At 39.8% G+C, this 17587-nt stretch overlaps 1 protein-coding gene across 3 annotated transcripts in view; it reads left to right on the forward strand.

The window, feature by feature from the left end:
* The window catches only part of FRMPD4 (FERM and PDZ domain containing 4), a 203852-nt gene that overhangs the window by 69281 nt on the left and 116984 nt on the right, over positions 1-17587 (forward strand). The window contains exon 1 of one of the 3 annotated variants that reach the window (XM_081907516.1): positions 11595-11810. The exons of the other annotated variants lie outside the window; for them this stretch is intronic. The gene's annotated coding sequence lies outside the window, so the exon portion shown is untranslated. Of the gene's footprint in view, positions 1-11594; positions 11811-17587 lie in introns of those variants that run through there. 3 annotated transcript variants of the gene reach the window in all.

A 17587-nucleotide genomic window follows, 5' to 3' on the forward strand; every position in this document is an offset into this window, starting at 1 on the left:
ATCATTTCTAAGATAGTTTTGTTATGAATAAAAAATGGGATGGTGTCTGGTAATATGTGTTGCACTGGTTAATCGAAATTGTAATTTTATCCAAATCTTCTCCATTACATTGTATATGATGCTAATGACATAATGGTGTGTCGTTGTCCCCCCCCCCCCCATACCCTTATCCTCTCTCTGGGAATATTGATTCAATACAGTTACTTGCAGTCTAGGTCTCTTGCCCTGATGAATAAAGTTTGCAATCATTTATTTGCCATTAGCCCTTTAGATATTTGAAAATGGTTATCATATCTCCTCTCAGTCTCCTCTTCACCAGACTAAACAAACTCAAGTCCCTCAATCTTTCCCCACAAGGCTTGGTTTCCAGACCCTTGATCATCTTCGTCACCCTCCTCTGAACACGTCCCAACTTGTCAACATCCTTCTTAAACTGTGGTGCCCAGAACTAGACACAGTACTTCAGGTGTGGTCTCACCAAGGCAGACTAGAGAGGGTCTATTACTTCTCTAAATCAGGAACTATACATCTGTTGATGCAGCCTAGAATAGCATTAGCTTTTTTGCTGCTGCATCACACTGTTGACTCATGTTAACCTTGTGGTCTACTAAGACCCCCTAGATCCTTTTCACACTTACTACTGGCAAGCCAGGTGTCCCCCATCTTACATTGGTGCAGAGATTTATCTTCCTACTTAAGTATAGAATGTTACATTTGTCTTTATTGAAATTCATTTTGTTGGTTTTGGCAGAGTTCTCCAATCTGCTAAGGTCATCTTGAATCCCAAGTCTGTTTTCAGTAGCATTGGACACCCCTCCCAGCTTGGTGTCGTCTGAAAATTTGATGATCATCCGCTCAATACTTTCATGGTGCTGGGTTCCACAATAGTGTGCAATCTCTCAAGAGGGTTTTGAGAGATACATGGAGGTGCTGAGGTGTGAAACAAACATTTTATGAGAAAAAAATAAAATGTGGTGCAAGGGGTTAAAATTCCATTATAAGGTTTATTACGAAAACATTCTTATAATAACTATATTGTGGTTCATTTTCATTACTCAATTAATTTTCATATCTGGGAAAGCTGAACAAATCTTGGCAGCATTTCATGTTTCAGTCCACTTCCTTGCTTGGCTCCTATGCAGCCATTTTATTTGCCAAGTTGCAGCTTCCTTCCTTGGCTCAGTTAGAAGAAAGCCCCGAGGGAAGAAATCATGTTACGTCCTCCTTCTTCATGATGCAGTGTAGCCGATACATCCTCAATGCCGGCTTGGGCTGCTTTTTAACCTGCTACCAAATGACCAAGCAGGGCCTTGTTTAGACTAAAATGACTTGTATTATTCATTGTACAAGGTACAACTTCAGAAAATGAAGAAGTGCATGAATATTTATGGTATGTTAAAATAAAAGCCTATTGTGCTGCAGTTAAAAGAAGCAGCTTGGTTGGCTATTATCAAGTTGAAGTAAATGGATTGCAGTATATACGTACAGTGGTACCTCGGTTTATGAACATAATCAGTTCTGGAAGTCAGTTCTTAAACCAAAGCCGTGCTTAAACCGAGGTGCACTTTCCCTAATGAGGCTTTCTGCGACCAGTGCCTTTTCACCATTTGGATTCCATTCTTAAACCGAGGTAAAGTTCTCAAACCAAGACATTATTTCCGGTTTTGTGGAGTTCATAAACCAAATTGTTCTTAAACCAGACTGTTCTTAAACCGAGATTTATATATGAAAGGGTCGTGACCTTATGGTCTTTCAAGGCTATTCAGTCAAAAGTAATTTTGTTTTGATGTTCAGCATTATAGAGTTATAGAGATCTCTAATATATTAATTGCACTTGTTTTCAGACATCTAAGTGTTAAATCAACGTATTGTTTTCTTTTGGATCTCCCCCCACCCCCACCACTATTATTGCAGCGGTGTGTCAACAACTTGCATTTAAGGTTAATGCTGTCATAGCATCTGCTTGTATGGGCATGTACAATTGGCCGTTTGTGAACCCAACTTAAACTTGGTACTGGCGAATAAAACAGCTCAAAGAGTAAGCTCTCGGTCAGCATGAGTATGTGATAAGCCCTAGGGTGTCAAATATGTGGTGATGGTTGCACTTACAGAGTATGGGCGTTAAATGGGCTCTGAGAATGATTGGCTGCTAGCAGAACATGAGCAGCAGATAGGATAACTCCATACATAGATTGGTGTTTTTGAGGCAGAACTGCATGCTGTTAAGAAAACGAGACTGCCCCCCCACCCCCAAATAGTAGGTGTGTTTCTAGTTCAGTGCATCCTATGTCCTCATGTCTTTGTGAAGTGCATTTCCTTCTATCTGAAAATGACAGCCAAGGGTGCTGGGCAGGGAAACACCTGATAGTAATGTGGGGTACTAGTAAAGATAGGGTAAGATGAACTAAACCTTATTGAAATGGGAAGGTGAAAATTGACATGGGACTATTATTTTGGGTGGCTGTCCTGTGTACAAGAAGAAGAAACCAAATGTCAGAATAATCTGTGCTCTTCATATAAATGCATAGAACAGCCAAGTAGATTATGACAATCGCCTTTCCCCTCGTAGTTCTTCACTCCCCACCTCTGTCTCACACACATATCCTTGAAGAGGCATCTTTCCCCTTCTATACACCATACCCTCCAGGCAAGTGTGCAAACATCTTTGATAAACATTGGATCCTCTGCAGACTACAAAAAGGGGAACTGATGTCTGATAAGTTATAGCTTGTGCTAAATCTATCACTGTAGCCAAAATCTGACAGCATTTCCCCAATAGTTTCTGTTATAAGACTATAAGACTTTTTGGGCCAAACCACATAATATCTGACAGACAATCAACTCCTTACAGATTGCCTGATGATCAAGAGTAGGTATCTTAAATCAAGGGAAGAGTATAGAAAGCCATTGTACTTGAAAAAATTCAGGATTGAACTGTGTTGGAATGTGAAATGTACCTAGTTCAGAAATATAAGCCCCAAAGCTCTGAAATTTTTGTCTAGCTTGTTATGGGATTCACTGTCACTTGCCAACCAGCACCCCTTCTGAAAACACACATCTGTGTGAAGTTGTGGGGAGTGGGATGGGCAGAGATAACTCACTGAAGTCTTTTAGGCTTGGATACTTCACCAGTGTGGTCAAAGGAATCATTTCTTGCTAGGGTGCATTGGGACAAGGTGTGCAACTCCTGGCTTATTGTATACTAACTAACCTTGACTAGTATTCTGTGCAGGCAGCGACTGAAACCTCTCTTTTCTAAAGTTAAATAGAAATGGGTATGCTATTCCTATAATTGCCCCTGCCCACGCATATGCACTTTGAAAGTAACTTTGCAATATCATGAAAGAGCTTTTATTTATGCAACACTTAAATATGGAAGAAACACAACATGTGCATAAAAGAAGTTGAAAACTGAGCCATCTGTTGTGAGCAGATGTAAGGTTTTGTGTTAAAAAATATTAATTTGCCAGTGCTTGCTTTTTTTTATTGTGAAGCAAACAAGAAAGATCACCTGGAATGTCACGGTTAATAGTTTTCAAATAACATCTGATAATGTCTGTGGTACATTTGTTTGTGTGGCAAACCTCTGTCCTGCAGAGAGTTGAGACCTACTTATATGGTTAAAAAAAAAAAAAAAGGCCACAGTGATTATGCTCTAAGCAATAATCATTGATTGGATGGATGGATGCTGGCCTCCCGACTTTTTCCATGATGTTGAAATGTGCTTACTCAAAGGCATGGTAACAAATGGACATTGATTTTTATTTTTTAAAGTTCATTGTATTTTCAAAATGTCTGTAATAATTTAAATACAGTGGTACCTCGGGTTACATACGCTTCAGGTTACAGACTTCGTTAACCCAGAAATAGTACCTCGGGTTAAGAACTTTGCTTCAGGATGAGAACAGAAATTGTGCTCCGGCGGCACTGCAGCAGCAGGAGGCCCCATTAGCTAAAGTGGTGTTTCAGGTTAAGAACAGTTTCAGGTTAAGAACAGACCTCCGGAACGAATTAAGTACTTAACCCGAGGTACCACTGTAGATAATAGCAAAAGGTGGGGAGGTAAATATTAGCATTGTGCCATTCCAGCTTTTTGGCAGAGAGTGGGAGGGGACATAATTGTTAAGGGTTAATAGCCAAGTCGTTTTAGGAAATACAGTGTATTCATTTGAGGAATGTGCAAGTAGATTAAGTGATGGGAACATCAAATCAGATATCAAATCCAATGGAGCTGTGCAATAAGGAATAGCAATTGGCTTGTTGGCTTATTACAGAGGCAGTGTCCTTGCTGTGATCCAGAACTTAAAGAAAGGTCCTAGTCAATCAAATTATGACTTAGACTTTTCCAAACATGCTTCTGTGAATATACCTCTGTGTTCTGGACAAAGACTGCTTCAGATATTTGATTCATAAGAAAGATGTTCTAGAACTGGCCAATTTAAATTTGAGCCTCATTGATCTTAATAGGGTAATAGAGTAGGGTAAAGTGATCTTATCTGAAGGACTTGGAAAAATGTATTAGCAGGCAGGTTGGCTTTCTGCTTACTAAGTCTTTTTGACCTAGCTGTTGCATTTCCCCCCCAGTTGCCTAAGACTGGAGTAAAAACATTTGAATTCCGGAGAAAAAAGGCATGCGGTTTTTTGCCTTTGTTGAAGCATAGACTTTCAACATGCAAGCTAATGCAAACCATGGTGCCATCATAAAATGATTCCATAGTATATTTTGAATGATACAACAGCAGCTTTAAAACCATAGCTTTAAGTTTACATGTTTGGTATTAACAATGGCAGGAATAGGGAACTTCAGGTTCCCAAATAAGACCGTCAAATTCTTTTTCTCTGAGCCTCTGGCCCAAGCCATACCCTTTCCCCCAAGCCATACTCCTTTCCCCAAGCCACACCTCCCACCAGCCCTTCTCTTTACCCTCATTGAGTACCTTTGCCAGGCTGGAATTAACCTATTAACGTATGTTGCTTACTTGGGTGGAGAATGGAGAGATATTTGTGAGTGGGTAGAAACCTCTGGTTCTTGCATGGCTGAAATGAAGCATAAAATAAAAAAGTAAAAGTCACGGCTGGCTATTTATACCTCTGGCTATATACCCCACAGGCATGAAACCCCTGAAATGTTTCCCATAATGTAATGTGAGCCTTTAGCTGCCCTTAATCTATAGTTATCAGCACCTGCGTAATGTAAAATAACGTTAAATGTCAGGATGGAAAAGCCATGGGAAAGTGTTGCTCTAGAGCAGGCCTGGAGAGCCTGTGAGCTTCCAGAAATTGCTGAACTACATCTCCCATCTTCCCTGACTATTGGCCATGCTCGCAGGGGTTGATGGGAGTTGGAGTCTAAAATCATCTGGAGGGCCACAGGTTCCCATCCCTGCTCCAGAGAAAGGAGGTGGGGCAGGGGCATGCTCCCAGAAGCTGAATTCCATGGTGTGTAATGCATTTGCACCAAGCCAAAGATACTAAAGAACAGAAACTTTTAAAGGAATTTACCTTTTTTTGGTATGATATCTTTTACTGTACTCAGTAAAAAGAAAATGCCTGTTCCAAAACACGAACCATTAGTTCATAGCATTTTAGGTATCTGTTTACTCTGTATTAACTATCAACATGTTTCCAACAGAACCACACAAATCTACCTTTTTTATGTATTCACATTGTGTGCTTTGTTTAAGCTTTGAAAAACTAGCAATTTATTGTAGTCTTTTTTAAAAAAGGGAATTGCCTTTCTCATCTAGGATTTTATTTTATTTTAAAAAAATTAATTTTGCTTGCTTTTGTGACAAAAACAAAACACAACCTATATGTAACATATAGCTGCAAATACGATGTTTTAAGTGTGTTTTAAGTGCAATATACAGTGTGACACTAGATGATGACGGTGAGCCTTATGGTAAATTCAATGCATTTTAAAAAATGCTTTGTAAAAAAGCATTTTCATAACTTTTTAATATGTGTGTAAATTCAACCATAGTTAAGAGCCTTGGGCGAATTTGTTCTTTTTTTTTTTTTAACCTATGACTGGAATTTGACAATAAATGTCAGAGAACATTTCTGTATTTTTCTATTTCTCAGAAGACTTAATGACACCAACAGTTTTATTTTAAGCATTTTCTGTTACGATTAATCCAACATGTGTTTGTTCTGTGTTGTAAGTTTGTACCATGATATAAGCTTTTGAGGGAAGAAACAGTGTAAGAAGAAGGGGGAGGGAATACAGAAGTACCATAGGAATTGGGTTAGTGATTAGTGAATGGTCTGTTTCAGAGTTAAGATTACTCTCTGCTTTAGAAAACTTTATTTGGGATACAGAGTGTGGCTCAGCTTCTTAGAGAGTGATCTGCATGAGGAAAGACTAAACCTCCCCATAACTATACCAGCGCTAAAGAGAAAGGAGGGTGCTGTTGGAAGTTTATACATGGGGCTGAGGTTTTTTATCCAGATTGCTGTCTGAAATCACAGAGCAACTAATAGAAGAAAACTAAAAGAGTCACTGGGCTGAGAAGCAGATCACTTTCAATGGACAATTCAGTGAGCTGACAATCATTTCCTCAAGAGCAAGCTATCTGCAGAGAGAAGACAACAGGATATCTCAAGGTGACCTGTCTTGCTGCTAAACTATGAAAGATCCAGCTGAAATTCTAATTTTAAGGGCCTGGTTGCAGCCTCAGGCTGGACTGTCAATCAAATTCTAGATTGGCTGACCAACTCTTCAAAGGTTAAGAGCACTCAAGCTTCTGATTTACCACCTGATTTGCTGCAGCTCACTTGCATGAAGCAGAGCATCCTCTGAGACAGCTGGAAGAAAGGAATCACTCTTATTCTTCTGCTGTTATTCTCCTTTTCATCCATAGAGCTAAATGCATGAATATAATTCACACATACTGCAAATCAGAACAAATCCCTAGAATTTATGTGGGGAGAGGGGATTCTGGCAAGTGAGGAGAAGCCCCTTGCAGTTAAATCTGATCTTTGGGGTCCTTGAGGGTTACATAATGCATACAGATTGGCCCAGGCAACTTGGCTTCTATATTGAGTTTCTCTATACTCTTGGCCAAAGATGAGCATTCATAAAATCTTCCCACCTTGTTCCTGCTTGGCTTGCTCCCAAGACCCTCAGTTTTAAGAACCCAAAGCCTGTTAAACTAGAGAGCTTGGTGTACTTTGAACACTTAGGAGTAACTGAAACTATACTGGAGTAATGCATGGGTCATCTAAATTGATGGAGCTGCCAGACCAGAGCTGCTAATGTTAAAAGGAAATTCTTGTGGAAATAGCAGCTGCTTGTAATGGAAGACTCTTATTCTCCAAGGAAGAGAATAATCTTCTAATCAGGAATCCATGGTATCCATGGAGTCATAACAATGCAGTTGCCCCAGTCCAGAGGGAACTGAGATGGTACGCATTGGGCTATGTTGTCCAAGAATGTCAAAAGCTTCCTGGCCTGGTAGAGTCTCAGCAGCTGTCCCCATGCCGTCATAGCCATCTATACATCAGATATGAAGGGGGACCTGAGGTATGTTACCTGTACTTTTGTCAGTAAAGCCTACTTTCAGCACATAACCATTTCTCTCATTTGTGGGCTTAATTGCCAATTGAAAGGGAGGGGGGATGGATAGACCCAGGCCGTTCCGTCCCTCACTGATGAGTTTGTGGGATTGTTGCATAATATTTCAGCAGCACAATGGTTTTCTTGCACCAGTCAATTGATTGCAGCAATTTGGAAGATTAGCACAGGGTACAGACAGTGGAAGAATTATTTTCCACACTACCCATTAGCAATGTGTCTCATAATTAGCAAAGTCTCTCTACTGAAAGGAGCACTGTTCTCCGTAGATTGGAGACAGGTCTCAATTTCCACCATGTTTGCTGTGGGAATTATGTGGATTAGAGTTACCTAAGCAATATAAATATTTATTTATGCGACCACAGCCGCTCGAGTGATTTTTGCCCAAAGATGGAAAGAAGAAAATGTCAACCAAAGAAGAATGGCAACAGAAGCTATTAGAATACTCAGAAATGGCAAAAATTAGTGGAAGAATAAGAAACCAAGACAATAAACTTTTTAATATAGAATGGAAACCTTTTATTGAATATTTACAAAATTATTGTAAACAAATTAAGACATTAGCAGGATTAAAGTAAAAATGTGCAGTAACAAAAAACATATATTGATATCTGGGATAAATAATAAATAGGGTTAACTAGGAAATGCAGTAAAAAGTAGTATAAATATAAAAAACCGCAGAAAGGGGAGGAGGAGAGTCAAAATATGATGTGTGGAATAATTTAAATCTATGTTTTGTATTTGTTGTAAAATGAAAAGTATAAATATATATATTTTAATGTTTGCTGTGGGGTTGCAGCATTTTATCTGCAGATCTGTATTTAATTTCTTCCTTGCTTGATGTCTAACTCAATACAGATTTCAATACGTTGGTTATGAAGTCTTTTAAAGGCCATTGGAGGGAAGCAGTGGTACGAGAGCAACTGTATAAAGTAGATGCACACAGCCTTCCCCACATCCAGCTTCATACAGAATTCACATCCCTAATAATGGGAAGGCAACTTGGAAAGGATAAAATGATCTAAAAAGGAAAAGGAGAATCATTGTGTTCAAATTAAATGAAGACTGTGAGGAATTTGGAATATGTTCTATGGAATATGCTGTTACTGGAAACTTGCATTTTAGAGGCATGTTCAATGTAGCATGGTTTATGGGAAAGTTTGTATAAGAACTCTTAAGAACTGTGTGTATTATTATTAGTATTATTATTTTGTAGAAATAAAATAACTTTAATACAGGCTCCTTTTCACTTTAATAACTACTTATATTGTCAAGTCATTGATGTTCACCCTTGGACAATAGTTACTGTTTTATGACATTTGGCCCTGTAAATAATATCAAAGAAAAGGACTGAGGCTTGGAAAGGAGTAGAAGAAATGATCAGAGTAGGCTGATCAAGAATTAGTTTGCAATCTGATAATTTGCTTGTTGGGCATTAAACCACATGGAACTTGTTCAGGCTTGTTTCTGAGTAGACATGGATACAAATTCATTCAGTTTTCAAAACTGCTATGCTTTACATTTATGGTCAGGGCTCAGAATCATTTTTTAAAAAAGAAAATAAGAATGGGAGGTGGCAAAAAAGCTGATTATATTATATTTGGGTCAATTTGTTCAGGTGGATTAAGATCCTGTGCCACAATTAAATTTCATGAAAATGACTTATTTTTCTAAGATGCCCACATATCCAGTTTAAGCTGTAGCCTAAATATTTCATGAAATTTAATTGTGGCACATCTCCAAGTTGGACTCTCCAGATGTTTTGGATCTGAAATCCCATTAACCCCATGGTGGTTGGGGCTGATGATGATGATGATTATTATTATTATCCATGGTGGTGTTTATTAATTGCCTTCCACATATATCCCAAGGCAGTGTACCAAATACGATTAAAAACAGCATATAAAATAACATGATGATGAATTTACAAACAAAACAAAGTGTAGACCCATGGCAGAGAAATAGTGATGCAACTGTGAATAGCTTGTTGGAACAAAAATGTCTCTGGTTGTTTCCTGTCGTATCTTGACAGGAATGCTGATAGAATCATAGAATTGTAGTGTTGGAAGAAACCACGAGAATCATCACCCTGCAATGTAAGACTCTTTTGCCCATTGTAGGGCTCAGCCCCACGACCCTGAGATTAATCTACCAACTGAGCTATCCCAGCAATCCAAAACAGCTTGAGGGCACCATATTAAGGAAGGCTGCTATAAGCATAAATTGTAGTGCTACAGTCCACTTTCTTGCAATAAAAAATAGGCTTTCTCTTTCACTATAGTGGCAGGTGGATGCAATGATAATGAAGTCTTCCTCTGAAACTTACCTTCAGCACTTTGCCTGAAATCTCTCCCCTAACCAGAGTCAAAATCACATGAGTATATGGAACTTCCAAAGGTCAACATGTTTCCATATTTTTTTATAGTACCTGGGCCTGTTGCATATGTGCAGTATAATCTTTTCCTTCAGAGGAAGCAGTTTAGAAAACCTGAAGTCAGATAATAAAATAAGAGAAAATTATGTGCTTCAAATGTCAGGCACTGTGCTGTGATTGTGCTAAAAAGGAATAAATGTTTCCTGCAGGCTTCTGGTCGATGAAAATAAGAGAGTTATCCTCAAGGTGTCCCTACAACTTGTGGAATTAGTCACCATTATATGCTGCTGCTAAATAAGGGTCTAGTACCAGACATTATAAAGGCAGCAATAAATGGTCTTGGTCAACAGGTTTTCCATTAGAGGGGAAGTGGGTATGAATAAATATTTCTTCAGGTAGAAAATACTGTGATTATGAAATGCTTCTAAGCAATCACCCTAACCTACATTTTCCACTTCTCCAACGGGGGCTGGGAAAGTCCTCTGCAGTTCTCAGTGTTCTCTGCAATGATAGATTTTAGCAGCAGTTAGATCTTCAGCACATTTCATCTTCTTACACATGCATAGTAAATGCCACCAGAATGGCACATCACAGGCGACCTTCCCAAATAGCTCCTCATAATTTTGCTAATTCTATTATACCCCACCCATCTGGATGGATTGTCCCAGCCACTCTGGGTGGCTTCCAACACATATAAAAACATAATACAGTGGTACCTCGGGTTAAGTACTTAATTTGTTCCGGAGGTCCGTACTTAACCTGAAACTGTTCTTAACCTGAAGCACCACTTTAGCTAATGAGGCCTCCTGCTGCCGCCGCACTGCCGGAGCACGATTTCTGTTCTCATCCTGAAGCAAAGTTCTTAACCCGAGGTACTATTTCTGGGTTAGCGGAGTCTGTAACCTGAAGCGTATGTAACCTGAAGCGTATGTAACCTGAGGTACCACTGTATTACTAAAGCCGGTGGCACTTTACTTGTTTTTGCCTGAGATTATCCAGGTTTTTCCCCCACATTCTTGTGTTCAGCTCTAACATAGATACACATAGTTCATATTACAATGGGCGATAACCAGGTAAGTCATAGAGTAGACCCATTGAAATCAATGGGCTCCAGAGACGTAATGTTGATTTCAATGGGTCTGCTCTGAGCATGACTAAAGTTGCCCGGTACCCTTCATAATTTACAGGATTTTTCAGTGCCCTAAAAACACGCAGCAATGCATGTGTGTTTATGCACATTTCTTGTGAACGCTATTGCACCGCCTTTTGAAGATAGGTCACATTCACACCATACGTTTAAAGCACATGACTTCCCTGAAAGTATCGTGGAAAATGTGGTTTGTTAAGGGTGCTGGGAATGGTAGTTGCTTGGTGTTTGCAGAGGGCATAGTTAACGTATCTGAAAGTGACATTTTCCTGCATCTGCAATGAATGACCAGGGAAGATAGAGACTACCGTACTTTGCAGGGTACCATAGTATGTGCTAGTGAAGTGAAAAGAGAGCCTTGTAATGAAATCTCATTGAAGATGCAGAGAGTATGTTTCAGCATTAGGCATTCTCCTCATGTTTCACATAAATGCATCCTGGCCTCATGAGAGGATGAGCAGTGCATTTGCACTGGCTCATTCAAATTGAATGTTGGAAGGAGAAGCATCTTGAGCAAACAGGGAACAGTCTGTCTGCTTGTCTGTCTATTTATTTATTTATCTACCGGTTTATTGGGAGCGGGGAGGAAAGGTTAAAGCTGTCAGCTATTTACCCTACTCTTTTACTGGATGTTTATTTGCTGGTCTTTTTGCACGCTGAAGACATTCTTCAAAGAATCGTTTGGCAAGATTACAGATTTCTGCATAGCCCAGGTCTGGATGAAATTTAACCAATAACTGCTTTACAAAGTTGCATTCATCACAGGGTCACCTGTTGTAGCATTCTATGGAATGGATAGTGTTGTGTCAGGGGCCACAAAGGATTCAAATGTCTTTCCAGGTTTTCCTTCTTCATTTTGCTTCTTAAAATTGTAACAGCACTGCAGAGCTCTCATTCATTTTTTCCCTCTCTCTTTCTCTCCCCCTTCCCTCATTCTTTCTCTCCCTCCTGTACATCTCTATTTTAGTGCTGAAACAAAATGAGACTGTAAATGAGAATGTTTGATATGACTATCCCAAAGCAATATTTTTTTGTGAGCAAAAGTATACCTTTGAGACATGCTTTTTGGTTATTGGGCGTTCATAGCCATGGAAGCTTAATATACAGAGAAGCAATCCTAGACTTGATCGTTTCTTCAGTATTGCACTAAATTCTTCATTTAAGTGGAATCGGATGTTTGTTTGCAATGGGGTATGGGTATCATCTTGCTTCTTTACTTGATATTTTAGAAACAGTATTAATTTGGCACAGCAAATGAATGAGAGTACTAGATAATAACAAGAAGGTTAAGATTAATGTTCTGTGTAACTTCCAGGCACATGCATGTTTCAAACTTATTTGGCTTCAGATTTTGCAGCTATATTGTGAGAAAAGAGAAATTACTCTCTTGGAAGTGATTGCACAATGTCAGTGAGGATTTGCTTCTCGTGTGTTTTCCTCCTTGAACGTTAGGCAACTTGCATTACTAAAGAGGCCTCAAGTTTCACTGAGCCAAAAAGTATATTCTATAGCACTGCAACACTGTTATTTTATGCAAAGGATGAAAATGATATTTCAGAGACAGAAATCTGTAGAAAATGTTTGCTGCTAATACTCAGTTTATTATGAATCTGCAGAGTTTGCTGGTGAAAATTTACTTCCTGTAAGGAACAAAAAGTTTCAGATAAAAAATGTATGCACACATGAGTGTATGCACGCACTTGTACACACACTGAAGAATTTCACTAATGAGTAACAAGCCTTGCCATTGGAACCACTTGATTGGTGTGCCTAAAAGAGCAGCTGCAAAACTGTGTAGTAAGCCTCATGTCACTGCTAGTTGAGCATATATATTCTCTGGATGTGAGTTCAGCCTAGTATAAGTTCAGTTCCTATATCCTCACGTTCACTGGCTGGAGTCCTCTTTTGAATATTACTACCTAGTCATAGGCTGCAATTTATTTCATGCACACTGGGAAAGGAGTATCATAAGGGGCTGTTTTCCATTTATTGCATGAAAGTAGATTTAATCCGTGTTTAAGACTGATAATTTAAGAAGGCCTGTGGCAGTCCTATACATGAGGACCACAAATTCTAAATAAACAGAGCCTGCTGCACTAGTAAATTAATGCCCTGGTGAATTTTTCAGAAGGAGCTATTTTTCTGGATGGCAAATGATTATGTGAACTGTTGTAACATGAAACATTTTTTAAAGACCTGTGAGACTGTTTTGCTATTTCTGCTGCTTTAGGCTGATGTGAATGTGAGCTGGCTCACATTCCAAGAAGGATCCGATAAGAAAAGAGAGGGAGAAAGTGACAAGTTGTCTGGCAATAAATTAGGGTGAGGGATTGCATTGGTACCTCCATTTGTCAAATGCTCTAGCTTGTGCATTTTATTTTTATCTGGTGCAGTGGAGACTGGCAAAGAGCTCTTTTAAAATTTTATGGTTGTGCATAGAAAAAGGGCAAGAGACAATCCAAATTGTTCCGACCCATTAAAGACTTCTGAGGTAAGGGAATGTTCTTTCTGTGTGCTCTGTGTTCTCTTCTGTGTTAGCAGCAAGGTGATGTGTTGTGAAGTTCAGTTAAACTTTTGCCTCAGATTAACAATGAGCTTTCTCAAGTTTCACTTTTTAGCCTTTTTGAATGGAGGTGATCAAGTCAGGGTTATCCTTAAGTCCCTGGAAGGGTTCAATGGAAGGGTTTAAGTGCATTCTTGAATTTCTCCCACTGAAACAAAAGCATTTTAAAAGTGCTTACATTTGTCTTGGTAATATCCATGTGTTTTAATATTTTTAGTGTTTTGTTGGAGGGAAAAGTGCAGGCATTAATGGCAGTGCTGTTTCGTCTAATGGAGGTGAAAACTTACTTTTCTGGAATTTATGCCTTAATGTTTTTGTTTGGAGGTGTGATTTCCTTGTTTACAATGCTATGAAAGTTCCTTATTTCCAACATCGCACCGTCTTATTATCCTTTATATTGAACAGTATGGAAACTGGGAATTGTGATATTTAAAAAGGAAAGTATATTCTCACTGAGAATATGAGGAGAAATTAAATAATATTTTGCCATTAGCAGACATGAAATAGGAAACAAGTGGTTACATATCTAGTGGTTCCAAAACCTGCTCTTATTTAAATAGCACTCTACCTTTCACATAGTAGGCAGTGTGTATATTCAGTAAGATGTTTCTATTTTGCTTGGGCCTACACCTGGTTTATTAAAATGAATCATTGTATATTTTCAGTGAGTGATCAGCATTACACAGGGTAATAAGTATCATATTCTTGGGTAACCTGTGTCCTTTGCAGGGATATGGTTTGGAGAACAGTTTCATCTAGCCACTAGGCACAGTAATTTGTGTATCCTTGGAAACTAGCCACACTGAGGTCCAGCGCTGAGGGCCTTCTGGCAGTTCCCTCGCTGCAAGAAGCCAAGTTACAGGGAACCAGGCAGAGGGCCTTCTTGGTAGTGGCACCCGTCATGTGGAACACCCTAACACAAGATGTCAAAGAGAAAAACAACTATCAGACTTTTAGAAACATCTGAAGGCAGCCCTGTTTAGGGAAGCTTTTAATGTTTGACGGACTATTGTATTTTAATATTTTGTTGGAAGCCGCCCAGAGTGGCTGGGGAAACCCAGCCAGATGGGCAGGGTATAAATAAAGTACTATCTTCATCTTTATCCTGGCTGGAAAATGGAGGTGGAAGGGTTTGCCCTGTTGCTTGGCTTGCGACACGTTGCTATCCCCAGTGTATGCCAGGTGTACAGGGACAGGCTTGTCCCAAAGATCTCATGTCCTAAGACAAGGCTGGAGATTCTGTGACCCAATTTCAGGCAGCAAATAAAAATGGGGGAGGGGATGGGAATGGCAGTAAAAGGAAGGAAAGGGGTGCCACAAATAAATGGGGTGCCATCATTTTGCTTCCTGTAGATCCTGTAGGCTTTGGTTTCCTTTCTTCCTTGAAAGGAAATGAATGTGTCTTCCTTTCCTTTCCCTCATCAAAATCTTCTTCCCCTGATGGAGAGGCCAGTCCCAATGGTATGTGCCGTGCTATTAGTGTTGTGTGTGTAAAATCATACACCACAGTCAGAGCTGAACCCTCCTCCTAGGAAATTTTCCTCAGAGGAACCTTATGTCATTTCTGTTAGATTTGGTGTAGGATTGTGGCTACGGTACACCAGCTAGACCCCACCTCTGTTTGCCCCACCATTTCCCCTGGGAAAACCTGGGGTTTACTCTTAAATCAGACCAAACAGCAATTGGGTTATCCACAGACTGCCATATCGTCTAATTTGGCATTAAAGGGTGTATTTTCCAGGAGGAAACTGTGGGGAGAACACAAAACATCTCAGACCCATGCTTTCTAGGCGCAGAACAAGCAGAAGTGTAGACGAGCCCTTTGTGGTTCCGTTGGACCATAGGGACTGTCCTGTTGGAATTCCATGTAGCATCTGGTATTCCTTGTTCGTTATGTATAATTGGTGCTATTTTTTCTAGAAAAATAGGTGCCAGAACTCACCACGAATGCCTCTCTTGTTAACTTATGATGGCTATGGCGTTCTGGCGAGTTCTGGCTGAAAAAAAGCCCTGGCATAAGTGAAAACTAGTGTAATATTTTATGCATAATAAGGAAAGTGGTGCAATTCCAAAATCTGCCATGCACCATTCCCAGGATTTAAGTTCAGACATTCTCCATGTTAAATTAGGAAGAAGACAGTGAAGATTTGGGAGAGCAAAGCCACATAACAACAGTGCAACTGGTAGGAAAAATCTGTTCATCTCTAATACGTAGAAATATTGTATTATACCTATAAAATCCCATTTTTATGAATAGCAGCATGATAAAGTAATAGAAAGAACAAGGGCAAACTAACTCAGCAGAATGTTTCATGCCAGGGTCAGGATCATAAATTTGACACAATACAAGAAGCAGCAACCCTCAGTTGCTTCAGACATTTTGTACAGACGTATCTTTTTGGCTGGGCCAGCCAGCCCCTGTTTTTATCTGTATGAGTTTCCCGAATCCCTGCTATGTTTTAACATGCTTTTTTTAAAAAAACTGTTTTTATGTTCTTGTTGTTTTAGTGAGATTGTTTACTGTTTTTATGTTGTACACACTGCTTAAAGATTTTCAGAATATTAAGTGGTTTGTTGGCATCCATCTGTCTCAAGAGACAGCGGAGTGTACCTCCAGGGGTGAAGTTAAACTGCTGGAGAATCACAGCACCTGCTGTGGCTGCAGAGAAAGCTGATTTGTAACTGCTCCATCCTGCACTGATTTTGCTGCATTAGCAGCACCAAAGTGACCTCTCTGGGATGCAAGCCTGCAAGCCTGGGCAGTGCATATGGAGATCCTGGGCTTCCCAGACAACAAGACCCCACTCTCAGTCTCACTGATGTGGTCCAAAGGAATGCAGAGCAATTTGTTTGGCACCTGCTTGGCTGCAGGACTTGCCAGAAGGAGGAGAACAAGGTGCCATCCAACCGTCTTAGAGAGGGTTTACTCCTTAGAGTTTTCTTTGGAGCCCCACGTTGGGCAAAAGATTCCTGCATTGCAGGAGGTTGGACTCGATGATCCTTGTGGTCCCTTCCATTCTAGGATTCTAGGAGCTGGACTGCTTCACATTTATTTGAAACTGGTGTCTCTTTATAGACCCTCCTCCCAAAAAACGTAATTGAGGGGAGTTGATGCGGTGGTCGGATACTAATGCAAATAAATGAGGTACAGACCACTTTGTGCATTACTTTCTGTTGATGCTAATGAAGCAGTCCATAAAGTTATTATTTGCTCTGAGCATCTATGCATGTGGGGTATGAAGGTCTGATACATTATAAAACAACAACAGCAAAATACAGTCGTACCTCGGAAGTCGAACAGAATCGGTTCCGGAAGTCCATTCGAAAACCAAAGCTCAGCGTCTGATTGGCTGCAGGAGCTTCCTTGGAAGCTGTGGAAGCCCTGTCGGATGTTCGGCTTCCAAAAATAGTTAGCAAAGCGGAACAGTCACTTCTGGTTTTGCAGTCTTTGGGAGCCAAAGCGTTCTGGGACTAAGCTGTTCCAAAACCAAGGTATGATTGTACTAGAGGGAAGGGTATAATTATCAACCTACCATTTCACTCTTTGGACTGGTGTGATTTAGTAGAACCTTGTTTCTATCAAGTGCTAGCTTTTTTTTTAACCTTCAAAAATACAGTTTCTTATGTGCAGTCTGAATCCAAATACCCCAGGTACAACTCTAGAATATGAATTTGCTGACCATGTAGCTCAGCAATTGCAAGTATAGTTTTTGTGATCCCAGTGGAGCAGCGGAATTAAGTCACTGTAGCACAAGAGCAGTTCTTGTTCTCAAAAATAAGTTCACCTCCTACAGATATTTCTAAACTGTAAGGTGTTTGGGGTGGATGGAGGAGGGGTATACTCTTAGAGCTGGTTCACATTTACAGAAGACTGGAAAATTAGTTCAAATAGCTGCAGTAGTTTTGGAACTAGACTAAGTTCCATGA

Source organism: Podarcis melisellensis (genome assembly GCF_964234715.1).
Source record: "Podarcis melisellensis genome assembly, chromosome: 4".
NCBI lineage: Eukaryota > Metazoa > Chordata > Lepidosauria > Squamata > Lacertidae > Podarcis > Podarcis melisellensis.